This window comes from Glycine max, chromosome 15 (assembly GCF_000004515.6).
Source record: "Glycine max cultivar Williams 82 chromosome 15, Glycine_max_v4.0, whole genome shotgun sequence".
NCBI lineage: Eukaryota > Viridiplantae > Streptophyta > Magnoliopsida > Fabales > Fabaceae > Glycine > Glycine max.
The window spans coordinates 14674270-14701305 of NC_038251.2; the positions used below are offsets into that span (position 1 = coordinate 14674270).

The 27036-nt window shown below is 29.8% G+C and overlaps 1 pseudogene; it reads right to left on the reverse strand.

Annotated features, from left to right (window-relative positions):
• Nucleotides 1–146: 146 nt before the first annotated feature.
• On the reverse strand, nt 147–15834 carry LOC106796096 (uncharacterized; annotated as a pseudogene).
• Nucleotides 15835–27036: the final 11202 nt, after the last annotated feature.

Consider the following 27036-nt stretch of genomic DNA (forward strand, 5'->3'; position numbering starts at 1 on the left):
ATCATATTCCTCAAAGTAGAACTTGAGAATTGAAATAAGACTTAAGTCAAAGTAGAATGTACACCTCAATATTAGTTTGAACTACTAAAAGTTGGAAGTCATAACTAAAGTTCTTTTCATGTGTGATATAATCAGAATTTTACCAATTAAAGATTATGGAACACTTTTTTGAAGACTACATTTGTCGTAGTATTCAATGGTCTTCCTTCCTTATCATGTATCAAGATCTTTAATCCTTGTTTACTCTTAACTCTTGAGATTGCTACATATAGTTGACCATGACTAAAAACTAGTATAAGCAAGTAAAGTCCAACACATTCCAATGACTGACCCTGAGATTTGTTTATTGTCATGGCATATGATAGCATGATAGGAAACTGCCTCCTAATCAGCTTAAAAGGCCATGGTGACTGTTATGGAGACATACACATTCTAGGAATATATATTAGATTTCCATTTTTGTTTCCATCAATGATTTTTGCTTGGATGACATGGTTTGCTAATTTTGTCACAATCAGTCTTGTGCCATTACACAAACCTTCAGATTGATCTATATTTCTTAAAAGCATAATCAGACTTCTTACTTTAAGTGTAATTTTATGATTAGGAAGTCCAAATGTCCTAAGAGAGTTTAGAAATTCAGGAGTAAGTGCTTCCCATGCTTGGCTGTTTGTTGCACCTAATTTGTCTACCATATCTAAACTTAAATATTATTTTTCACCTCCTACATTTATTAGAAAAATGGACAGATTAATACATAATGTTTTATGTATGCAGCACTTATTTCTAATTGAATTATGCATAAACCATAATAAATAAGTTAGTACCTGGCACTAATGATAGAACAAAAGCATTTATCTCATCAACAATATCAATTGTAGAAGCCAAAATAGCTTTACATTGTAAATACTCCTCATTATTGTATTGGTCCATTAGATTTGGGTAGGTGCTATTGACATTGCCATGTATAGGGTCATTAAAATCTGAGATGAGAAGCTCTTGTGGGATCTCTATTATAGCATAACCATCATTTGGTTCAGAAATTTTTCCATCTCCAATATCAAGTATCCATTGGGAAAAGCTGATGAGTTTACTTGCAGATAAGTTGTCCATACCAGACTGCAAATGTATGTTTTTTTTGTCAAAATCAACACCTCACAATGATCCCATATATATGATGCATTAATCGTTGAATGGACAATATCAGATTGGCTTCCTCTTGGAGCGACCAGTAAGATTTGACAAAAATCTCCACCGAAAACAATGACCTTTCATCCAAATATTGTAGATGATTCATTACCAAGTCTCATGATGTCTCTCAGGCTTTTATCCAGTGCTTCAAAGCAAAATTTATGGGCCATAGGTGTTTCATCCCATATAATCAACTTTGTCACTTTCAAAAGTTCAGCTAATTCACTACCTTGGTGAATATTGCAAATTGAGTCATCAAAAGTAGGAACATGAATCTTGAATTTAGAGTGTGTAGTTCGCCCTCCAGGTAACAACAATAATGTTATTCCACTTAAAGCCACTACTAAAAAAATATGTAGTTGACTTCTTAATGTCGAAGTTAATGTTTTCCACATGAAGGTTTTTCTTGTACCACCATAGTTGTATAAAAAAAACATCCTACCTTCCTGTCTATCCACAGCTGTCATAATTCTATCAAATATATTTCTTTGCTCATCGGTAGAAGTAGTTAAATAAAATACACCATATTAGAGATGAAAAAACAGTACTTGAAATGAAAATTTTAATCAATACATCCTTCATTTGTACATTTAAAAGTTTTTTTTTACCTGTAAGAGATTTAAAGTAATTATTGAATTGAGATTTCAATTCAGTAACATCATAATCCAGTTCTGCATAAATCAGCCTATTTCCCAAATATGTTGTGACATAATGTTGTGGATAAGGTATCGATGGAAAGTCCTTTAGGCTTTTTCTATTTATTTTTTCCAGTAATTTCTCAATCTCAATCAAAGTTAAATTTTGTAACTCTTGATCATTAAACTACAAATCTATACATATAACACATTATAATAAGTAATCAAATACAAATAGTAAAACATGACTCGTATTTGTCAATACTTGATTTAGTATTTACCTTGAATATTTGACATTCTTCTTTGCTGAAATAAAATCTCATCTGAAATCCTATCATACTTTTATCCAAGCATCTTCGGGTTTATTAATGCCATTTGATAGCAGCATGGTCACAAGCAGTTTCCTCAAAAAGTGACTTGAACCCCAATGGTAAGCTTCTCTAATTGCCTCAATGTATTCCTTATCATCTCCAATGAAACCCATAGCAAAACATGCTTCCTTGAAAGTTGAATATTCAATGTTTCCCATAGTCTTAAATTGCTTCATAACTACATGGTCCTTTTGCAATAGTTAAGATTAATCTAAGAAAATATAACTCGCTTGTGCTTGGAGGAACCCTCATCAACCTTCCAATTGTATAACCTGACTTGCGTGGTTTCCAAGTTCTTCTAGTTTTCACATAGACAAACTTGGACACAAACTGAGTATAGGTTAGATTCTTTGCCTCTAGATATTTTCTATTTGCATCCATCCAGGAGGTGAACATCGGTTCGGTAACACTTGGGTTTAAAAGAACATCACCAATCACTATGTTATATTTAAAATAGACTACTTGTTCTCCAGGTAAGTGAAAGAATAACCTTTCAACAGTTGGTTTCCTGCTATGAATAGGAAAACAAAAAATTATCCAACAAGCTTCTGTTGGTGACATATATCTACAATCCAGACATTGCTTAATTTCATCAATTACCCCACCAAAACATGATACTTGGTGCTCAGTTGGAACGATGGTTGTTGTAATCCTATCATAACCCTTGTTGATGTACTTGAATAAGTACTTAATTGAGGTACTCTAGTTACACCATTCCATGTTAATATGTGCTTGGAACTTTAAAAATAACATGGGATTGTAAGGGGGACAACGGTATGATTGTCAACTATTACATCTTTTTTCAAAACAGTATGACCATTGTCTCTTCGCCTGTAGGCCGAATAACCATCTTGATCAACAATGATTGAATTCTAGAACTTCTTAAGATAATACCTAGAACACTTTCCACCTTTCATGCATGGTGATGATTTGTTGGATGAACCACAGGGCCAAAAATCATGTGAGCTTTCACTAAATTGTATAACTTAGGTTCATCTTGTTCACTTGGAATTTCAGATGAAATGATTCAGTCTATATCTTCAACAGTTAGGTATTTGCTTTATGGATGTAGGAAGATAAGCAAGTGAGCATGTGGTAACCCTCGCTTTTGGAATTCAATTATGTACATATCTGTAAACAAAACAAAATTAAACATATTTCAGTAACTTATAATTCTATTATTAAAAGGTCAATGAATAAGTCTTAATTTGTATTGAAAAAGAAAATGTGACATACATGCAACCACTTTTCCCAAAGTATGTTTCTTTGTCAAGTCTGCCAAAAGTTCTTCAAATTTGATTCTGAATACTCTTGACACTATATCAGGCTGGTCAGGTGCTTTCAAATCCATAGACTTCAACAACCTTTCATTTCTGGCTAGTAAGGATTACATGTAAAAGTAACAAACAAATCTAGAAACCCAACATGGCTACATATAATCATTCCATCAAAATAAAGTTGATCCATGTAGCGTCGACCTCCTATGAATGGAAGTAAAATCACTCTTTTTCCTCTACTTGAACCTTTAGTTTGGACACCTTGTTGTGATTCAGTCAAGTTACAATATTTGTCAACTCTTAGTTTTGCTTGATTCCTTCTAATGAAATTAAGTCTCTCTGCCTCTAGTATTGTATAACCATCTACCAGGAACTGCTGAAAAAGTCTCCTAGACTGAAGCAGAGTTTGTGGCTCATTTGCTCGAGTTTGGATTCTAAAACACAACCACTCCTTGATTGTAAGTTGAATCCTTTTTTGAGAAGTATGTGTTGATCGGTGAAAAACATCGTGTCTATAACCATCTTCACCATAAGGAAACAAAAGAGGGTATTGAAAACATAAATAGCTAGTATGCAATTCATCAATTCGTTGAAGTTTGCACTCTATGTCTTCATAATAATATCTCTCTTTGAATCTGTATCAACATCCCTAACAATTAGGGCAGCAACTTCAGATACAGATGATGTGTTATATATTCTACCATCTTTATTTCTGTTAGAAATTAGCACCAGTTTTCAGATCATGAACAGGTTCAGTTTTTAGCCTTCCTTTTTCCATTCTAAAGGACTTTGCATGTACATTATATTCATCCAGCATGGCTGATAACTTAGACACAATTTTAGCATCTATGTTCTTTTGGCTCCTACATTAATTAAAGTACCATTAAGGCATTGCTAGTATAGTATCTGACACTAAGATAATAGAATAAACTACATTAAAATTTTAATTATTGTTATCATAAGGTTTATATATACCTGATTGATTGAATCCAATTATGTATCTCATTTTTTGTATCATAAATGTAAAGTTGTGCAAACTTAGGCGCATGGCCAGGAAGAGATAACAAATTTCCTATTCGGTGACATGATTGACCTTGTATCCTTATGGTTGGTGGGCCTGCACCATTGTTAATAGATCTATCAAGCTTAGCCCTCGGTGATGTAAATGCAAACATCATATTATATCCTAATATGTTGTTGATAATTTTTGTTGTCATTAGCATTGTTATCAAATAGAAGATGTTGGAGCAGAGGAGGTAGATCTTTCAAAATAGGGAGTTGAACATTGTCATCACCACAACAAAGATAAAATTTAGGGATTGTAGTGTGTTTATGTTTTTGTGTTCTTTCTTAACACCACATATAAGCTTGGCAATGTTTACATTGGATTATTGGATCCCCAATATCAAAATATCCTACAATGAATAAAATTGATATTAGATCTTGAGACTCAAGTTAAATTGATAACCAATATAAAATATACAAAACCTTCTAGTAGGTCATCAACAAAACTGTTGTGGGATTGGTAAATAAGTCATTTTCCTCAAAATTGAAATTAATTTCAGAAATTAAGTCTGCATTATGAAGAAAAAAAATTGTTTGTACCTTGTATCTGTTCCAATTGAGGAGAAGATCTGATATATTCTGCATTATTATTTGCATCAAGATCAGTGTTTTCATCTAAAAAATTGGTATTTGTTGTTCCTTTAGAAGATCACAGTGTTGATGTTGAACAATTCAAATTTGATAAATCTTCCACTGGATTGTAGGTTTTCTCAGTGTAATCAGTAGTGGAGTTATTCACATTAGAAGCATCAAACCTTGATATTAAATTGACCCCTACCAAGTGCATCGCAGTTGTGCATTGATGACTTTGAAAATAATTATAAGTGTGACTTGGTTGAGTACACACTTGATTAATATGATTATTAATCTTAGACTAATGGCTGATTATGTTTGGTGTTATATCACCTAATTGTGTCCTTCTTCTAGAATGTGTCTCAGAACATAACTTTTTACCTTTTTCTCCAATTGAAGGTTTACAAACACGTTTGTCACGTAATATAATCTTCCTTTTCAGTCGTGCTTTAGCTGCATCATTGTTCCTGGAATTATTCTCTTTATCCATTATCCTGGACAATAAAAGCTATTAGTTCACTTGGTTCAGTTTATTTTCACATATGTTCAATCTTAATTCTAAAATGCAGGTTCCTAGTCTTATAAACAATGAAAAAGAATAAGAATATAAATCGAAAGGATGAAATAAAAAAAAAGTTCAAAAGTTAGTATTAAGTATATCATTTGCCACTAAACTGAGCATTATAATACCGTGTGACATTTTGTTAAACCTAAATAAAAAGAAATATTTAAATGTTTCAGGAAACATCAACCAAAATAAGAACAAAAAATGACCCAAAAAATGAAACACAACAAATCAGCAAGCTAGTGCGTTTCATCATAGAAAAGAAAAACTTTTATAGGAAAAAGGATTTTTGTTGTTAAACAAAAAAATATATATAACCAAACTGGTGTATAAACACCCAAAATCATAAGCAAGCAAAGAAAAAAACATCTATACAAACCATTGACTGTTTTAGGTAAAAATAAATTTCATGTTTGAAACTAACCGGTGTGAAGTCTGAAAGAAACTATTGTGAAGAAGCTTTTCGGGTCCTTCAAGCTTGATAAGATCATGTTCAAACGAAACACAGAAATGCAACATAGTCAAGCCTTATACCAAAAAATGAATAATATACAAAAATTGAAACTAAAAATTTAAACCAAAAAAGACCTTGATTCTATTAGAAACATTTTGTCAAACACCTCATAAGCAAAAAAAATTTCAACAATTAAACTAAGCAAAAATAAGACTAATTTTAGGTAAAAATAAATTTCATGTTTGAAACAAACCAGTGTGAAGTCTGAAAGAAACTATTGTGAAGAAGCTTCTCGGGTCCTTCAAGCTTAATAAGATCCTGTTCAAACGAAACACAGAAATACAACCTAGTCAAGCCTTATAAAAAAAAATGAACAATATACAAAAATTGAAACTAAAAAATTAAACCAAAAAAGACCTTGATTCTATTATAAACATTTTGTCAAACACCTCATAAGCATAACAAATTTCAACAATTAAAATAAGCAAAAACAAGACTAATTTTAGGCAAAAATAAATTTCATGTTTGAAACGTACCGGTGTGAAATATGAAAGAAACTATTGTGAAAAAGCTTCTCGGGTCCTTCAAGCTTAAGACTAATGAAATTAGAACTAAATATTAAGCATAGATGAGTTACTCGAGAATATTCTAGATACATAAAGAAACAAATAAAACAACAATAAGCACAAGTATTATTCCATTAACTACAAACATATCTTCACATATGCAAAGTTATTTTCATGAAATTCAAAGCCTATATACCTTAAACGACAGGATTTCCCGCTGCAAAATTTTCACGTTCCTTGAATTCAATGCAAACACCAAGTGAAACAAAAACACCTCAATCCCCAAATTTGTCAGCCAAAAATAGATGAAACCGAAATAGGTATTTGTTTTCAAAACAACATAACCACGAACGCCAGAAGAAAAAAAATAGAAGGAAAAAAACAAGTATTTCTCACACCAATTTCAACCGCAACAACATTCGGTCAAGTAAAAGATCTTTGCACGTTCGAAAGAAGAGATTAGAGGGCTCTCGAAAGACAATATTTTGATAAAGAATTTTGAATTTTAAACAATTATTAGTAGAAGAAGAAGGAGCTGAAAAGAAGAAGTTGAAAAGACCAAAAAAACCCAAAAATTTAACACGAGTCAGTCAACCAAAAAAGGGTAGAAATGGGTTTTCAACAGCCTAAAAAATGTATAGATAGAAAGTAGATATGATCTTGTTCCTTGAAAATTAGAAAATAAGGTTATTTTGATTTTAGTTCTTTAAAAGAAATTCTTTTGATTTTTTCCCTATAAAATTTAATATTTAACAGAGACGTTGGCAGTCTAATGACATGTCATATTAAAAAAGTCTTATAGAACAATTAGACATTTTAATAAATTATTTTTTAATTTTTTTATCTGTTTAAAATAATTGATGATATCATACTAATTGATGAGGGATTTAAAAATATTTAATCTTTTTTTTTAACTTTTTTATGTTTCTCAATTCTAAAATTTGTCACCTTAATTAAAAAATGTCAAATATTTTATCTTTTATTTTATAAATTAATGGTATTTTATAAGCGTTATGTTACTATATGTCTAATATTTATAGTTGTCATTCTTTTGCTTGCTAGCAGCAAACTATTTACTATAACTTCCATTTTATCAAGGCTTATTGCCCTTTTTGACCACACATCCAATCGCAAATAACTAAGTATACGTTCATACATAGAATCTAAGATTAGAGCATTAATTCAATCTTAAATGCTTCACATAACTAGCATATGTTTGTTACCTTTGATTCATTAGACACAGATGCAATATTTCTGTCTATTGACATATAAGATGCAATTTTTTACACTTAGTATTTATTTACATCAAATCAAAATTATTAAGAGTTATGATTTGTCTTATGACTTAACAAGACGAGTCTAGGATATCTCTAGACAAATGGGAGTCAAGGATTAATATCTTGAAATACTAAGATTTATTTAAAAGGTTAACTTCTTGCAAGATATATTTGTTTTCATATGCACGGACCTGAGATCAAACTCCTAACCACAAGCTTATGAGACAAAGTCATTAATCAACCAAGTTTATTAATATTTGTTTGAACGGGATGATCCACTCATCCCTTAGTTTTGATGAAAACAAATATATAAATTTATGATTAATAATAGTTTAAATATAAGTGAACAAGACCTATTAGTTGAAGCAAACGTCGCAAGGTCTTTCTATTCTTAGCGAGCTTCATGATCGTCCACTCTCATTCACAGGAACATGTTTCCATCCTAAATCATATCCAACATCCAATGGACCTCAAACACTCAAAGACGAATCTGTTATGTTATTAAGTGTGATACACTTATTCTTTTTCGAAAAGAAGAATTCATTACAAATAGAATATTTTGTGGAACAATATTATCTTTCCTTTTATAAATGGCTAACATTTGAATTTAGAATAAAGAATAAATTTGGAAAGAATAGATTCAAAATCATTATCACTGAGGAGAACACGTTGCACATGCCAATGAGCATTCTAGTCTCATCTCTCTCCAACTAGAATTAGAGGATCAAGATTAACAATAGTCCCATAATGATTAGATCATCCTTATCCTATAAAAGATGCATCAAAGCTTCGGTTGTGAGTGATGAACAACACTCACACATTGAGAAAAAGCAAGAAGGAAATCAAGAGAAATACTATAGAGTGAAACAAAGTGCTAAAATAGCTTATTATTTGCTTAAAAAGTTTTTGTATTGATTTATATTTCATTCTAAGCACATTCTGTTAGTAATAGAATTTGTGATTCTTCAAATTGTTTGTTTGTGAAAGCCAGGAGGCTTAGTGACAAAATAATACTTAGATGTTTCTTAAATTTAGAGAGAGTTTAAAAATTATGTCAGTAGTAACTTAGAGAATACTTGTAAAGCTAACAGTGGCAAGTCAAAATTCTTATTGTAATCAATTCTTAATAAGTTTCTCCCTTTACTATTTTGTAAAAAAGAACTAGACATAATTTAGATTAAATGAACCAGTATAAACCAAGTTTTTCTACTACTCTCATTGAGCTTGTTTAAGTATTCTTTAGAGTTTATTATAGACACAACGCTTTTTATATTTAATTGATTTTCAAGTCATTGTTTTATCAATTACTGGACAACAACCTGCAAGTCCTTTATTACTAGATGATAATATTAAGAACTTGTTTTATTGCAAAATCATTTCTATTGAAAAAAATAATATAAGTTTATCTAACACATTATTCAACCCCTTTCTAATGTGATTTATTGTATTTTCATATTTAGATTAAAAACATGAGTTTAATTTTCATTTATGGTACAATGTCTCAATCAATTAGATCTTATACTACATATAAAAAAAACTTATGCAATATACAACATAAATATTTATATTATATGATTAAAATTTATAATAAATCAACATTTTTAAATATATAAATTATATTATAATTAAAATTTGTAATAAATAAATATTTTTAAACAAAAAGTTATATTTCATATTTAAGATAAATAATTTATATTTTGATATAAAGTTATTTTTAACTATTGATAATTTTTTAAAAATATTAAAATTTAATTTATAAATAAAAATGAATGGATATATTCAAAAACAAGAGGTTTAACAAAATCTTTAAAAATACTCTCGTTAAAAAATAATTCTTAAAAAATGGTTTCACTCGATATTGTTATTCTAATTTATATAAAGAGGAGATATGACATTTAAAGTAACTAGTATTTTAGCATGTATAATACAAATGATTAATGTTTCTTTTATATAAATAAACTTATAATAAATAAATATTTTTAATATATAAAATATATTATAAATAAAATTCATAATAAATAAATAATTTTAAATATATAAATTATATTTTAGAATTACAGTAAACAATTTATATTATGATACCAAAGTTATTTTTTAATAATTGATAATTTATTTTTAAAAATATTGAAATTTAATTTAGAAATAAAGGTGAAAAGGATAAATTGAAAGAGATAACATGTTATGAAAAATCTTTAAAAACAGTCTCATCAAAGAAAAACTCCCAAAAATTCTCTTATTGAAAATTGACTCCTAAAGTTATTCTCATTCAATATAGTTATTCTAAATTTTTTATTTAGAGAGAGGGGGATTATTCACTAGATTTAAGAGTATATGCAATCCAATAAACTCATTTTGAGGTTCTTAAATCATATTTACATATCACCCATATCTACTTTTTATAAGTTAAGAACCTTGTCTCTCCAATCTGGAAATTCTGCAAATTTTATTAAATTGGTTTCACAAATAATTACACATCATTACATTTTATCACCTTTTCACAAAAGTACAAACATTAGGTTCCCCAAATTTTAAAGATCCGGTTCTTATATAAAAACCTATTCCAATTTTGGATTATGCTCTAACATTGATTTGTTAGACTATAATTTTTAACATGTGATGTTACAAATTACAAAATAAAACACAAGTCATTAATAAAATGAGAAAAAACAAAAATTAAATTATACCTCCAGCCATTGTCATGAAAGAGTTGTCTTGTTTTAGTTTTTCTAAGCTCTCACTTTCTCTCTAGATGGTGTATTAGATGAATTAGAAGAGGTGAGCTCAGGGACCAAATACATGTGTTATATATAGGGATTCTACCACAAAGAATGCATTTTGTGGCCATTACCACTCTTTAGTGGTCATTACCACCCATTAGTAGCCATTCAATTTGACTACTCAATTCCAAAACTGATGGAGCTTTTCATTTTCCAAAATGTTCAAACCAAAATTATTACATTCTCTCACTTGGCCCAAACGTTTTGACTCAATGATTAAGTCAATGTTCAATTTTCTCAAGAAACGAATATATGAATCATAGTGATAGTTTTTCTTATAATGAGTAATATCATCCATGTATTACAATATACTCAATTTCCCAAGCAGTATACTTAAGGTGGTAATAAAACTTAATGAATAAACCCAATGTTTATTCTTGGTCCAAAACATATTTTTTCTCAAATAAATCAATGTGCATCTAAATATGAGAAAATATCTTAATATAAATGTTTCAATTTTAACATGTATGTATACAATCATAAAGTGGAACCTAGTCCCATTCTTTCTACATGATCCTTAAGTTTAAATGGTGGCATACCATTAGTTAAAGGATCATCGATCATCAACTCAGTGCTTATATGCTTAATGACCACTTTCTTATCTTTTACTCTTTCTCTAATGGCTACGTACTTAATGTCGATGTGTTTACTTCTACTTCCACTTTTGTTATTCTTAGCCATAAAGATAACAACTGAGTTATCGCAGAAAATTCTCAAAGGTCTGTAGACAAAGGATCAAGCTGAAAGTTTTGATGATGCCAAAGGATTACATGAATCATATGCTTCTCAAAGATTTACTCAAGACAAAGCAATTAGAGATATTCAAGATGGATAATCAAGACAGTCTATAGAGTCTTAGAAAGGATATTAAATAGGAAGGGAATTCCTATTGAAATCGCAAAAGGTTTGGCCAAGAATTTTAAGTTAAAAAAAGTCTTTATTAACAAATTTACTCTCTAGTAATCGATTACCAGAGGATGTAATCGATTACCAGTGGCCAAAACTGATTTACAACAGCTATTAAAATTTGAATTCAAAATTTGCACTGTGTAATCGATTACACATATATGGTAATCGATTACCAGCAGTTTCTGAATGTTTTAATTCAAATTTTAAAGAGTGTAATCGATTACACACTTATTGTAATCGATTACCAGAGGAGTTTTTCAGAAAACATTCTCATCAGTCACATCCTTTCATGTGGTTATTGAATGGCTTTCATAGGCCTATATATGTGTGACTTGAGACACGATTTTGATAGAGATTTTCAGAACAACAAGTGTTTATCCTCTCTAAAAGCAAATTCATTTTATCCTCTTAAGAATTCCTTGGCCAATTCAATTGCAATTCATTAAGGAATTATTTGAGTGCTTAATCTGTAAAATTCATCTCTTTCTAGAGAGATTTGTTCTTCTTCTTCTTCTCATTCTCTAAGGGATTAAGAGACTGTGAGTCTCTTGTTGTAAAGGAATTCTAAACACAAAGGAAGGATTGTCCTTGTGTGTTTAGAACTTGTAAAAGGAATTTACAAGATAGTGGAACTCTCAAGCGGGTTGCTTGGGGACTGGACGTAGGCACAAAGGTGTGGCCGAACCAGTATAAAACTAAGTTTGCATTTTCTCTTCCCTTAATCTCCTTTATTTATTATTGCTTTATATTCATATTCAAATTGTTTCATTTGAATTAATATTTAAGAAGATTGTCATTAAGGGAATTCATAACTTGGTTAAAAAGTGAAATAGATTTTTAATTAGGGGAAATAGTTTGGAATATCTTAATTCAACCCCCCCTTCTTAAGATATCTGAGGCCACTTGTCTAACAAGGTCTTGAAATAGTATCAACTATCTTCAGCCCATAAATGAAACTCTTAAGCTATACACCATGTGATGTAGCCTCAAAAAAAGAGAGAAACTCAACTTCCATGGTAGAAGTAGCAGTCAGAGTCTGCTTAACACTCCTCCATGAAATAGCTCCACCAGCCATCATGAAAATGTACCTAGATGTTGATTTGCGAGAGTCAACACAACCAACAAAGTCTGAGTCTAAATAATCAATCACATCTAGATTGTTTGTTTGTCTATACATAAGCATGTAATCTTTGATCCCCTTAAAGTACTTCATCACTTTCTTAGCAGCTCTCCAATGGTCAATACCTAGATTACTTTGATATCTTCCTAACATTCCAACTACAAAAGCAATGTCAGGCCTTGTGCACACTTGAGCATACATGAGGCTTCCAACAACTGAAGCATAAGGAATGTTTGTCATTTGTTCCCTCTCAAAGTCATTCTTTGGGCATTGGTTCAAATTAAACCTATCACCCTTCACAATGGGAGCAACACTTGGTGAACAATCTTTCATCTGAAATCTCTCTAGAATTTTGTTAATATAGATTTCTTATGATAGACCCAAAATACCTCGAGGTCTATCTCTATGAATCTTAATGCTGATGACATAAGATGCATCACCCATATCCTTCATGTCAAAATTCTTACAGAGAAATTGTTTCACCTCATGTAGCAAACCCCGATCATTGGCTGCAAATAAAATATCATCTACATATAAAACAAGAAAACATATTTTACTCCCACTGACCTTGTGGTATATGTAGTGATCCATGGGGTTTTCATCAAAACCAAATGAAAAAATTATCCCATAAAACTTAAGGTACCACTGACGGGAGACTTGTTTTAAACTATATATAGATTTATTAAGCTTGCAAACCAAATGCTCACCACTACTAGAGGAGAAGCCTTCAGGTTTTTTCATATAAACCTCCTCCTCTGAATCACCATTAAGAAAAGTTGTTTTCACATCCATTTGTTGCAACTCAAGGTCAAAATGAGCAACTAATGCCAAGATAATACGAAGAGAATCTTTCTTAGATACAGGAGAAAAAGTCTTTGTGTAGTCGATTTCTTCTTTTTGAGTAAATCCCTTAGCAACAAGTCTTGCCTTGTATCTCTCAATGTTGCCTAATGAATCCCTTTTGGTCTTAAAAACCCATTTACAACCAATGGCCTTTGCCCCATTAGGCAACTCTACAAGGTCCCAAACTCTATTACTCTGCATGGAATTCATTTCATCCTTCATGGCATCATACCATAAATTTGACTCTTTACAATTCATGGCTTGATCAAAAGTTTCGAGATCATTTTCAGCTTCAATATTATAGTCAGATTCTTGCAAATATACAATATAATCACTAGGAATAGATGATTTTCTTAATCTAGTAGACCTCCTTAATACTGCATCAACATTTTCTTGGGGATCATGTTGTTCAACTGATTGTTCATCATTTTCAGGAATTTGATGATCAACTTGATTTACTGGATTATCAGCAATAGGTTGTGGAATGCCAATCATGCGTTGTTCATCATCCCTTTGAACTTGAGGGGTATGAATAACAACCAATGTTTTACTTGATATGGAAGGTTGAGACTCTATATAATCAATTTCAGAACCTAAGTCCCTCAATTGATCACTCCCATTGATCAAGTCATTTTCAAGAAACTTGGCATTTCTTGATTCCACAATCCTAGTAATATGATATGGACAATAAAACCTATAACCTTTAGACCTTTTGGCATATCCAATGAAATACCCACTAATAGTCCTCGGGTCAAGTTTCTTCTCTTGAGGGTTATATATTCTCACCTCAGACGGATAATCCCAAACGCGCATATGTTTCAAACTCGGTTTCCAACCTTTAAACAACTCAAAAGGTGTCTTTGGGACAACCTTGGTTGGAACACGATTTAATATATACATTGTCGTCTTTAGTGCTTCATCCCACAAGGATTTAGGAAGATTGGAGTTGCTAAGCATACTCCATACCATGTCCAATAATGTTCGGTTCCTTTTTTCTACTACACCATTATGATTTGTAGAACCATGCATAGTGTATTGGGCAACAATCCCATGTTCTTGAAGAAACTTTGCAAAAGGACCAGGTACTTGTCCATTCTTAGTATATCTACCATAGTATTCTCCACCTCTATATGGTCTCACTATTTTTATTTGTTTGTCTCATTGGTTCTCAACTTCAGCCTTAAAGACTTTGAAGGCATCCAATGCTTCATTTTTGTTATAAAGCAAATAAATATTCATATATCGTGAATAATCATCTATAAAGGTGATAAAATATTTCTGACCACATGCGTCCATATCTGGACAACAAATATCAGTATGAATTATTTGTAATATGCTTAAACTCCTGTTAGCACCTTTCTTAGACATGTTGGTCTGCTTACCCTTAATGCAGTCCACATAAATCTTAAAGTCAACAAAATCTAGAGTATTGAGTACCCCATCTTTCACTAACCTTTTAATCCTCTCAATGGAGATATGTCTTAATCTCCGGTGCCATAACATAGAGGAATTCTCATTAATATTATACCTTTTAATACCAGTTTGAACATGCATTGAACTATAAGTGGTATAATTTTGTAAACCAAGAAGATAAAGACCATCAGACAAGATATCATTCCCAACACATTTAGAATTATAAAATAACTCAAATGATGTGTCTTTAAAATTAAAGGAATATCCAAAAGGTACAAGTCTAGAAACAGAAATCAAGTTTCGAGAAAAACTTGGAACATACAATGTCCTTTCTAATTTTAAAATAAAGTCACTACTTAAAGTTAAAATGCAAGTTCCAATGGCCTCCACAGGTGAGCCTAGCTTATTGCCTGATAAAATGCTTTGCTCACTTCCCATTGATTTCCTTAGGTTTTGCATACCCTGTAAAGAATTTGCAATATGGATAATAGATCCAGAATTAATCCACCAGATGTTAATATTAACACTAACCATATTAGATTCATAACATACTAATGAGATTGATTTACCTTTCTTCTCAAGCCATTTATGGAATTCGGGGCAATTCTTCTTCATGTGTCCCTTCTTCTTGCAAACGAAACACTTTGCCATCTTCTTAATATCAGCTTGAGGTGGTATTTTACCATTCTCCTTCTGATTAGCTTGAGACTTAGTTATTTTGTTCTTCTCACAAGCAGTTGTCAACAATGCACTCTCACCCATCTCCATTACAAGCCTTTCTTCTTCCTGAACACACATGGTCATTAATTCATTGATAGACCATTTGTCCTTATGTGTGTTGTAGGAAATCTTAAACGGCCCATATTTATGCGGAAGGGTGCTCAAAATGAAGTGCACCAGGAAGTACTAAGACATATCAAACTCCATTTTCTTAAGTTGAGCTGAAATATCTCGCATTTTCATTATGTACTCACGCACACCTTTCACACTAGTGAGCTGAAAAGAGGAGAACTTCATGATCAAGGTGTTCGCTAAAGTCTTATTTAAAGTGATGAACTTGTCATCAATGGCCTTAAGCAAGTCTTGGACCTTTTCATGTTGGTCAATAGAACCACGTATCTCAGCCAAGATTTTGGTCTTAATGAACATCACGCTGAGCCGGTTGGATTACTCTCACCGCTCATATGGCACAACGTCAGCTAGGCTACTTTCATCAGTGATTGCAGGTGGTTCGTCTTTCCTTATAGCATAGTCTATGTCTATCCACCCCAATTACAGAAGAATTCTCTCCTTCCATATCTTATAGTTATCTCCTTTGAGTTTGGGAACATCACATTGAGTATAAAAAAAACTAACAGTTTGAGAAGTTGCAAAATTCAAAGGCTTATGTCAAAATTCGAGACATACTAATCTTAATTGTATCTTTTACCAATGTAAACATACCAGAAAATTGAATATTGTGACATAAAAATTTCTTGTGGGCTAAATTTTTAATTCAATAAGAAACAATTAAACCTTATTATAGAATAATCAAATTATATACTCAAATTCATGTTTTACGGTACAACATGAAAATAATTTAATTTCTATCACAAATACTTAACTTAATGATAAAATCAACAAATTATACGTAGCTCATGATATCTGTGGGAAAACCATAAAAAATAATATGCCATTTTTTCTCAATTAATTATACAAATATAATAAAAATTCTTGTGAGATAAAATTCATTATATAAGTATAATTAATCACAATATTATGTCTAATTCTTTATATGATCTTTAAACAACTTAATATATAATTTTAATCAAAATATAGATGTTGTGGCTAATTCATGATTAATCAAAATTATAAAGATCACTCAGACATAAAACTTAATTATATGAGATTAAATCATATTATGTATTTTAAGATCAAGATATAATATAATCATGAATAAGATTCTCATATATAATTTTATAATTGAAACATAATATTATGTATTTGATTTTATATATATATGCATAGAATAAAATTTTCCAGAATATATTCATGCATAAAATAAATCAAAATTCTATAAATTGTAAAGGTAAATAGAGAAAGGATATAAGATATGAAAAAAAATTACATATTAAAAAATCTTTAATGATTTAGAAGCTTGTGCATGCATTCTATATTAGTCCTGGGTTCAACACCCAACTAGTGCAAAAATGTTGGGTTTTTTCGTTTTATTTTTTTTAATGGACGAATGCATGAACAAAATTATTAGATGATTCTCAATAAGCATAAGTTTTGTCTTATTGAATACTGTGATGATATCACCATTGTGGAAGACTTAACTAGAATCTCATATGAAGCCTTTGAGGGAGTTCCCATCTCAAGTACAAGTATATATAATCACTTACATGGACTCTAAAGCTCAAGTCAATGACCATATACAAGAGATGATACAAAGTAAAAATCAAAGTGAAAATGAGTACCTTTGGTTAACCCTACAACAATTGATCTACTCACGCGGTAGTAGTGTTTCCTTATTTTAGGCTTATATTTAAACTCAAGTCGGATGCTTTGAATATTGATGACTAAAAAAATTATAAGTAAAACTAAAAAAATGAAACACTGATTATGTTAAAATTATAATATAGTCAACTTTTTAAAATTAATATTTATGAAAGACTTATTTTTATTATTAATATTATTATTTAAATTATTTTATAATTTTATTTTTCATATAACTATATTATATTACTATTATAAATGATGATGGCAACTAGACTGATTCAGTTAATATTTTTGAAATATTCATTACATTATTTATAAGTGTTCGGTCGTTTGATAAATTTGTTTCGTCAAATATCTCTAGTTCGAATCTTGAGTATGTAACTGCATTAAATAATTAAAGAAAAATTTTTTACTACTCATAATAGTTTTACTTGACTCAAATATGATTTTCTCCCATGAAAAATACATGTGGTTAAGAAAAAAAAATCAATTTTAAAATTTAAAAAATCTTGTTTCAGTAAGGTATATATATTTCAGTTACATATGTACGTCCTCTTTCCGGCCCCATTTTGCTATGACAAAAACTATCCTAGATGATAAATTATTTTTCGTCTTGATTAGCTAATTATCTAGTTTTATAATATTATTTTGAGAAAAATATCGTAGCACAGTGAAATATAATTAAATGTGAGTAATAAGATAAAAGTATGGATATTTTTAGAAAATAAAATATTTATTATATTAAAAATAGAAAATTTATTTGATGTTTACTTATTATTATATAATTTAAAGTATTTAATAGGATATATTTAATATTTTCACACAATGAGTTTACAAATATACAATAACAAAACTCTTAATACTAATATTATACTCTCTTTTTAATTCTTTTTATTTTACAAAGAAAATACTAATATATTTAATATTTTTAAAACATAAAAATATTCAATTATTTTTATTAGATAGGGGTGAATAGGGTTGGATAATGAGAGTATAGACAAACAATTGGGCTTAATGTGTAGTCCAACAAAAAAGTACAAGACTTATAATAAGAAGGTTCTATTTAGAGACTTACTTTCCATGTAATAGATAAATGCGTATTGGAGAGAGTGAGGTGTGATTTAGTTCATTCTTCATCAAAGATTTGAGAATGCGTCCATGTTCTTTTCCTAAATTCTCCCTTAAGCCTCGCTCGCTCCCAACTTTCTTATTCATTGATTCTGCAAACAGGTTAAGGCTGCTTTCTCGACAAACTTAGGTCACAAATCGTCATGGTTATTAAAATTGAGATTTTATCTAGGATCACAAGGGAATAAAAGATCATAACTCAAATCGTAAGATTCTATGTTTTTACTTAAAATATTTATATTTAATGCTACATATACATAGAATGTAATATAGATAAAGAAAATAACATCTAAATCACAAACTTAAATTAAAAAAATAATCATAATGAATTATAATTGAATGACATGTAGGTTAATAGAATTAAGATTCATAATCACATGGAGTGTTTCATTTAGTTTTTTAATACTATTATTTATTTATCGTATAATATATTATGCATTAAATAGTTTATTATGGTTAATATGATCAAGATTCAGTTTATTATTATTTAATTATTATTAATAATATTATCCAGTTATATTTTTATATTAAATGCAATGTTTATTTTAAAAAATAAATTAAAAGAGAAAAAATTGGTTCAAAATAAACGTTTAAAAATCAATATTACTATAAAATTAACGTTGGAAGATCAAAATAAATTAATGTTTATTAAGTAGACACTCTATATTACTTCATAGTTTATATTTATTTATCAATCCGTAATGGCACAACTGGGGTCACGACAACAACGTAAAATAAAAAAAATGTAGTCCCCATCAATAATTTATTTTGAGAGAAAAATATTGAAAAATCCTTTTCAAATGATCTTTAAAATTAAAGATAGGTTTCAGAGTCGACTAGTATAAGAAAGATGTTAGCACCCTACAACACTCATTAAAGAAAATGGTACCTTTAATTATTTGCACAAGACTATATAATTTTATATTCATTTATTTTACCCCAAAAAGAGAACATATTTTCTTGTCAAATGAACATAACTCTGACAAAAGTTTTAGATAGCAAATGACTATTCTAAAAACTTTCATGATTTAAGCTAAACTAAAAGGTAGAAATGCACGCTACTCAATTAATGTAGTAAACCATTGCGTGAGTTCAATTATTTTTCTCACACAAATAAATTTTTTTAAGATTATCTTATTAAAAGACCGAAATCAAATTTTAGTATCTATATCAATTTTTATGCATAAGGTTTTATGATAGCAAATGGTTATTCTATAAACGCTTATGATGAGTAATATCAAAGGTAGAACTACTACCCAACAACAAATCATTGCACAAATTGAAATAAATATTTTATTTGAAACCAAAAGAGAAAGAAAAATAAAAACTTTGTTGTACAAATACACAAAATAGAAGAAAACCAGTTAGACAAAAATCCATTTTTATGCCTATACTCTTGTCTTTTACGCCAAGGAAATCAAAAGCCAATAAAGCAAATTATATTATAAGCCCTCTTTACTATTTTAGAAGCAAACTAAAAATTGCAAGATGCATAGACCAAGCTCTATGTTGAAGGAACAAAATTAATGCATTAAAAAGAGAATAATACTTATAACATTACATGTTCAATGTTTACACGAGAAAAAAGGGAAAAGAGAAAAAGAAAAGGCACACCTAGACCCACTATCAAGCACGTTCAGGAAAGCACATCTCTTGGATATGATGATGAACTTCTGAACGTGAGAGATGTAATAGCAATGTCAAGATGATACTCTTACGATAGTCTATCGCAAAAGAAACAAAAATTTATTTTGTTTGCATGATGATTAGTGACAAATCTACTTTGAGAGTTTTGGGGACAATTGCTCACACAAACTTTAAACTTTTTCTTAATGAAACTTAGATCTATAATTATAAATTGGTCTCACAATTTGAAATGTAATATAAAAATTATGAGTACTGCCCTAACTAATTTATGTAAATGAGTATTGTCGCTATAACATAAACTATTTGGATTTGTCACTAATGATGATATTGGTAATATTTTTGGATGAATGGTTGTTCAACATATTTTAGTTAAATTTCTCCTCACTTAAGGTAATAACTTGTTTGGTTTCAATTTATGTTTATTAAAATTCTCTTTTGTGACAATGGAGGCATAATTAATCAAAAGGGTGAGGAATATCAAAGGAACATAGTCAGAGCAAGAAAGGCAGGTGAAAGGTGGAACAAACAAGATTAAATTCAATGCTAGGTTGATTTTGGTCTAATTAAAAGTATGATATGTTTTCCTGATTTTCATTTGCCTGATGTCCAAATATATATATTTAGTAGTAAGAAATGTGAATCTCATTGGGGATTTTGTAGTTGGCCCTATATGTTTATTTTGATTTAGCTTTTAAAAATATATTTTCCTACATCCCTCATGGAATATATTCCTTTAGAGAGAAGATAAATAAAACTAAAAAATGTAATAAATGTAATTAATATGTGACTGAAAAAGGAAAAAAAAGTATAAGATAAATACAAAAGTTGAAATATGAAGAAAATAGGATTATTAATTAAATGTGTCTAATTTGTGTACATTTTATTTTGCTCATCAAATTTGCATTGATATATTTTCCCTCTTTTTCAATTAACAAAAAGAAAATCTATAGATGATATTGTTAGATAGCAACCAATTACCCCAAGATCATCATCCACCAAACTGTCAAGAAGTTGTGGGAGATCATGTACTTATAACTTAAGCAAAAAATTACTAGTAGTTTTTTCCCTTGGAAGGTTCACTTTTAATGATCTTAAGTTGGCAACACAAAATTTTATAATTGAGAATTTTCTTAGTGAGGGGATGTTTGGAATTTTGTTGAAATGTTGGATAAGTTGGATGAGAACCCTACAACAAGGCCTAGAATAGGGATTTGAGTGGTATTGAAGAGTCTCGACCTGACCTAACGGATGTTGATGGACGACCACCTAGGTTGCTATTGCTCACTTGTACCCAATGTTGAAACTAAAACTACCACCCTTATACTTGGCCCACCTGGGACAAAGAAGAAATCAATCAAGAAGGCAAAATTGGACTTGAGTTGGAAGATCTATGGCATTTGTATCTAGGGTTTTCAATTGATTTAGCTTAGGACTGGATTGAGTTTTTATTTTCTATTTTTAGGGTCAGTGTCGATGTTATGATTATCTTACGTATGGGTTTGTTTCTTTAATTTTTATTTATAAATAGTGGTTCTCTACTTTCACAATGGTGTATGTGAATTTGGTCCAACCACTATTAAAATATAAATTAAAGACATTAACTCATACATAAGATAACTAGAACACCAACACCGACGCCAAAAATAGAAAATAAAAACTCAATTTAGTCTTAACCCGAATCAATTGAAAAACCTAAATACAAAATGCCTTAGATCTTCAAACTCAAGTCCAATTTCGCCTTCTTGATTGATTCCTTCTCTGAAGCAGGTGGGCCAAGTATAAGGGTGATGGCTTCAATTTTACCATTAGGTACAGGTGAGCAATAGCAACCCATGTGTCTGTTCATCAATATTGATTAGTTCAGGTTAAGACTCTTCATTACCACTGGAATCCTCATTCAAGGCCTTGTTGTAGGATTCTCATTCGGATTGATCCAGCATTTCAACACAGTTCCAAAAATACCCTTACTGAGAAAATTCTTAACTATAAAATTTATTGTTGCTAACTTAAGATCATTAAAGATTAATCTTTTAAGGTAAGATTTTACTAGCTAGTGATTCCTAGCTTATGTTGGGAGTACATGGTCTTATACTTTCCAAAAGGTCAAAAAGCTGTGGAAGATCATGTACACACTAAGAAAGGTGTTCATAATTCCTCTCAACAACTTGAATGCTCAAATATATTTTCATGCATAACCTTTGCATGCTTTCAGGGGTGTTATTAGTTTCATTTTAACCTTAGTATTATCACAATATTTTTTGGAGCATACATTTTGAATAACATTTTGACGAACTCTTTCTCAACAATTTTCTAGTGAAGCTCAATGATGTAGTCATCTTCATCTAATGATCTAGTTTGAGAGGAATCTTTGATGTGGATGGAAAGCAATTAAAGTTCTTATTGTAGCAATACTTTGATGATGTAACATGTAAAACTTGTATTCCATCACTTTGATATGCAACTTGTTGTAGCATGTTATGTTTGCTAGTGTATTTGATATATTTAGCCCTTAATATACCCAAATTGACTTTTGTTGTATTCAAAAGAGTGTTAGATAATTTTTTTCCTTAAAATTTAGGCATTGGTCTCATATCATTTAAAGTTCTTATTGTAGGAATACTTTGATGGTGTAACATGTCAAACTTGTATTCCATCACTTTGATATGCAACTTGTGTTAGCATGTTATGTTTGCTATTGTCTTTGATTTATTTGGACCTTCATATACCTAAATTGGCCTTTTTCTATTCATAAGAGTGTTAGATCATTTTTTCCTTAAAATTTTGGCACTGTTCTCATATCATGTAGGCCTCTATAGCTCAAAATATGTTCAAAATATTGTAGTTGTATCATGTTATCCAGACAAAACAACATCTCCAACTTCAAGTTATATTTTGATCATCTGCCTAGTTGCATCAATTCATGATTCTTCATTATCAATATAGATCTTTCTTCAATCTTTCAATAGACTTAAATATCACCTCAAACTCATTTCTATATATAGCTCAAGATAGGTCCTTCGAAAGTCTTTCCTTTTGTTGATGAAGTACCATTCTGAGTGTGCTACAACTTTACTACATATGATATTTTTCATTATTGCTCATAGTTTCTTTTTAAGAGCAATATTCTTCTTGTTCTTGAGAAATGACTCCTTTACATGGCTAACACTTTCTTTTTCACTTAGTGAGCTTACTGAGTTCATCTGAGTATATAGTCTTGGACATCTAAATCTTTTTCGACCTTTCTCTTTATTCAAGTCAGACAATATTTTTAGTATCTTGCCAGTTATTTTTAGTTCACTTTAATTGATGTTTTTTTTTTTTTTATTGAATCTGTCTTTCTAAACACATTTAAGCAAACTCATTAGTGATTTTTAACTCAAAGATTTATTATTTATCTTCAACGGGTTTATCATAATTAAAACATAAGAACTTTGAACTCAACATATATTTAATTAGCCCTTATGTAAGGCGAGTTAAGATTTTCTGCTTGTGAAAAGAAAATGTTCTATCTATTAAATTTTCTATTGTAGATACATTTTGTCCTTAACATAATAGTCCAATATTAGCTAATTATATAAAAGTATATTAATTGGAATAAATCCTAAAAAAAAGTGATCTTTTGTCAAAATATTTTAATCAATTTTTCATGAAGGATTTCTAAAGATATTATATGATAGTATATGTTATAAGCATATCAAAGTTAACATGATATAAAAATTCAAAATAAAATATTTTAATATATAGAGAAACTATATATTTTAAAGAAAAGTATAAGTAATAATATAATATAATATATGTAATTGTAGTAGCTTACACATACTATTTTTAATTTTCTAAAATTTATATAAAATAAATAGTATCCACTCATTTTAATTATTAAAAATATTTATATATTTTGCATTATATGATAAATTTATATATATATATATATATATATATATATATATATATATATATATATATATATATATATATATATATATATACTAGTAGACTTAGACATATTGACTAGTACTAAGAGCTTGTTTCTTTTTTTATTATTATTATTATTACTAAAAGTATTGAGAGTTGGATTTTGGAGGTTCATCAAAGTTAAGATAAATTTCAAGACTTAAGAATGCTTAGATAAATATTTACAAATTATTCATCAACAAGACTTTTATATAGGTAACAGAAATTTAATTCATATTATTTGGGGATATGAGTTTGTTGTTTATCAATTAGATTAATCTTTCTTGACACTAAGATCTTGTTTTTACTACTTAATTTTTTTTTTCATAAAAACCATTTCAATGAATTGAAAACAAACAAAAAAAAAAAAAACATAAGCGTGCAAAGTCACGTGCATGGTACTTCCCTTTCCTTAAACTACATGAGAAACAATTTCGGTAGGTGGACACTTTTTTTATTTGACTACTGAGTATAACATAAACATATGATGCATTGTGGCCGCAATGAGTATAAGTAAAATATATCTCCAACTACGACTTTTTTTTTCTGAAAAGGTTAGCGCGCTAATGGATCTAGACACTTTCTTTTTTGTGATTATCTAGACACAAAGTTAGTTTGTTTATTGATATACTTGGATCATATCAGCAGTCATGTTCATGGCATTATAAACTGATTACTAGTTATTACACTTGAAGTTTAATTTGAAAATCATGGATATTGTTATGCACTATCTTTAGTCTTGTCTTTATGTTTTCGGCATGACAATTCTCTCCACAACTCAGAGATCCCCATGGGGACTGCCCCTTCCGGGATCCTGCGGTCGGAGAAAAATTTCTGGTGGAAACGAGGATGAAAAACCCCCCGTAGGTAATTTGGGGATGAGGACAGGACTATGCTCCCAGCCCCACAGAGTTTCCATATCTCCGCGTATATAATATTTTACTAGTAAAAAAAATTCAAAATAAAATTATCATATATATAAGTAATATCTCTCAAGTCACAAAGACACAAACATTATCCAAAGCCTAAAACGCCGCATCAAACATTCAAACTTTATTCCTTGACTTCATTCTTCACCTTTGTTCCTTCTTCAATGTTTCTTCACCTTCGTTCCTTCTTCACTTCTTCACCGTTTCACACTGTCTTCACCCTCTTCACTTCTTCGCTTCTTTACCGTTTGTTTCATCGTTCCTTCTTCACCGTATTGAGATAAAACAAAAAAAAATTGTATTTGTTATAATTTTTTATATTTTTTAATGTAAAATGGGATCCCCGCGGGAAGCCGAGGGACGGGAACGGGACAAAAAATACCCCAACACGGAGCGGGGACGGGGACAGGAAAGAGGGTTAAGGTTTGAGAACGGGAAGCGGGAGAGTACTCCCCGCCCCACCCCGCACGGGTGCCATGCCTATTTATGTCACACTAATTAATTAAGCAATCTATTAATGAAAGATACACTTTGATTAACTTTCTTAATTAAGAGAACAACGGTCCCCTCTCTGCTTCCTTATATATATATATATATATATATATATATATATATATATATATATATATATATATATATATATATAAACCAAATAATTTTCTGTTGCTATGTATGAAAATGGACCAAAATAGTTGTCTCGCATTTCTTGCATATGTCGACCTTGATTTGAAACTATGCTAGTTGCAATTTTTAAAGGCCAACTAAGATCGTTCGTTTTTCAACTTTCCACGTTACTAATATGACCGGAGGAACCTACCAAGCAACTATGTCCAGTTTTTTCACTCATAAAAACGTGATAAACATGATTGGGGATGATGATGTCTAGGGCAGACATGGTGCTAACATTATGGCGTGTCGTTGAAATGCATGGTGGACTAGCCATCGTTTTTCAATCTTCACCTCTTGACGATCGGCCTTAATTCCGCTAATCATGAGCCCACCCTATATATTTCTTTTTTTTATTATTATAATTATTTATCTTTTCAAAGTAAATTTTAAAACACGTAAAGATAAGAAAAAGAAAATCATGGTTTATCAATCAACTTGAGAAAATATCAAAATAATTAATCTCAGAGTTATTGTAACAAATAAATAATAAAAAGAATAATATGTTTTTTATCGGCAAATATATATTACTTTCTTAGGAATGATATTATGGAGATTCAAACTTGTATATTTATTCTTTTTTTTTCCTTTATCCTTAAGTCTCATTTTCGATCATAAAGTTAATCTTATATTTCCTATAAAGAAATAATATAATTCAACTCTCCTCTCAAAATAAAAAAAAAATACATTAAACTAACATGATAAAATACTTAGATACAGGATCAATGAGATAATATTATAATATCGTATTAATGTTTTTTTTAGAGAATCATATCCTATTAACATAATAAATAACATATTGTAATATGATAATTATCTTCTCTTATCCACTAGAAATGTCTTTAATGTCTCACTAATTAATAAATAATTAATTAAGATCTAAGTTGTAAATGGATTAAAATGAAACAGTTTTTGAAGGCAAGTGCTATTTAATGAGCGTGGTGATTTTAATAAAGAGCTCAATATTCATTAATATAAAACATGGTCTTCTCCTTGACCAAAATCAAGTCAGATTGTATTCGGATTGAGTTTGGTTAAAGCATTATTTAATCGATCAAAATTTTATAGGTTGAATTAGGTTAGATTTATATAATTTTATTGATAACCCACCAATTTAAACCAACTCGATTATAAAACGGATTGAGTCAAGTTATGTCAACTAGGTTCAACCCTTTAAAAATTATATTTTATTTTGTAA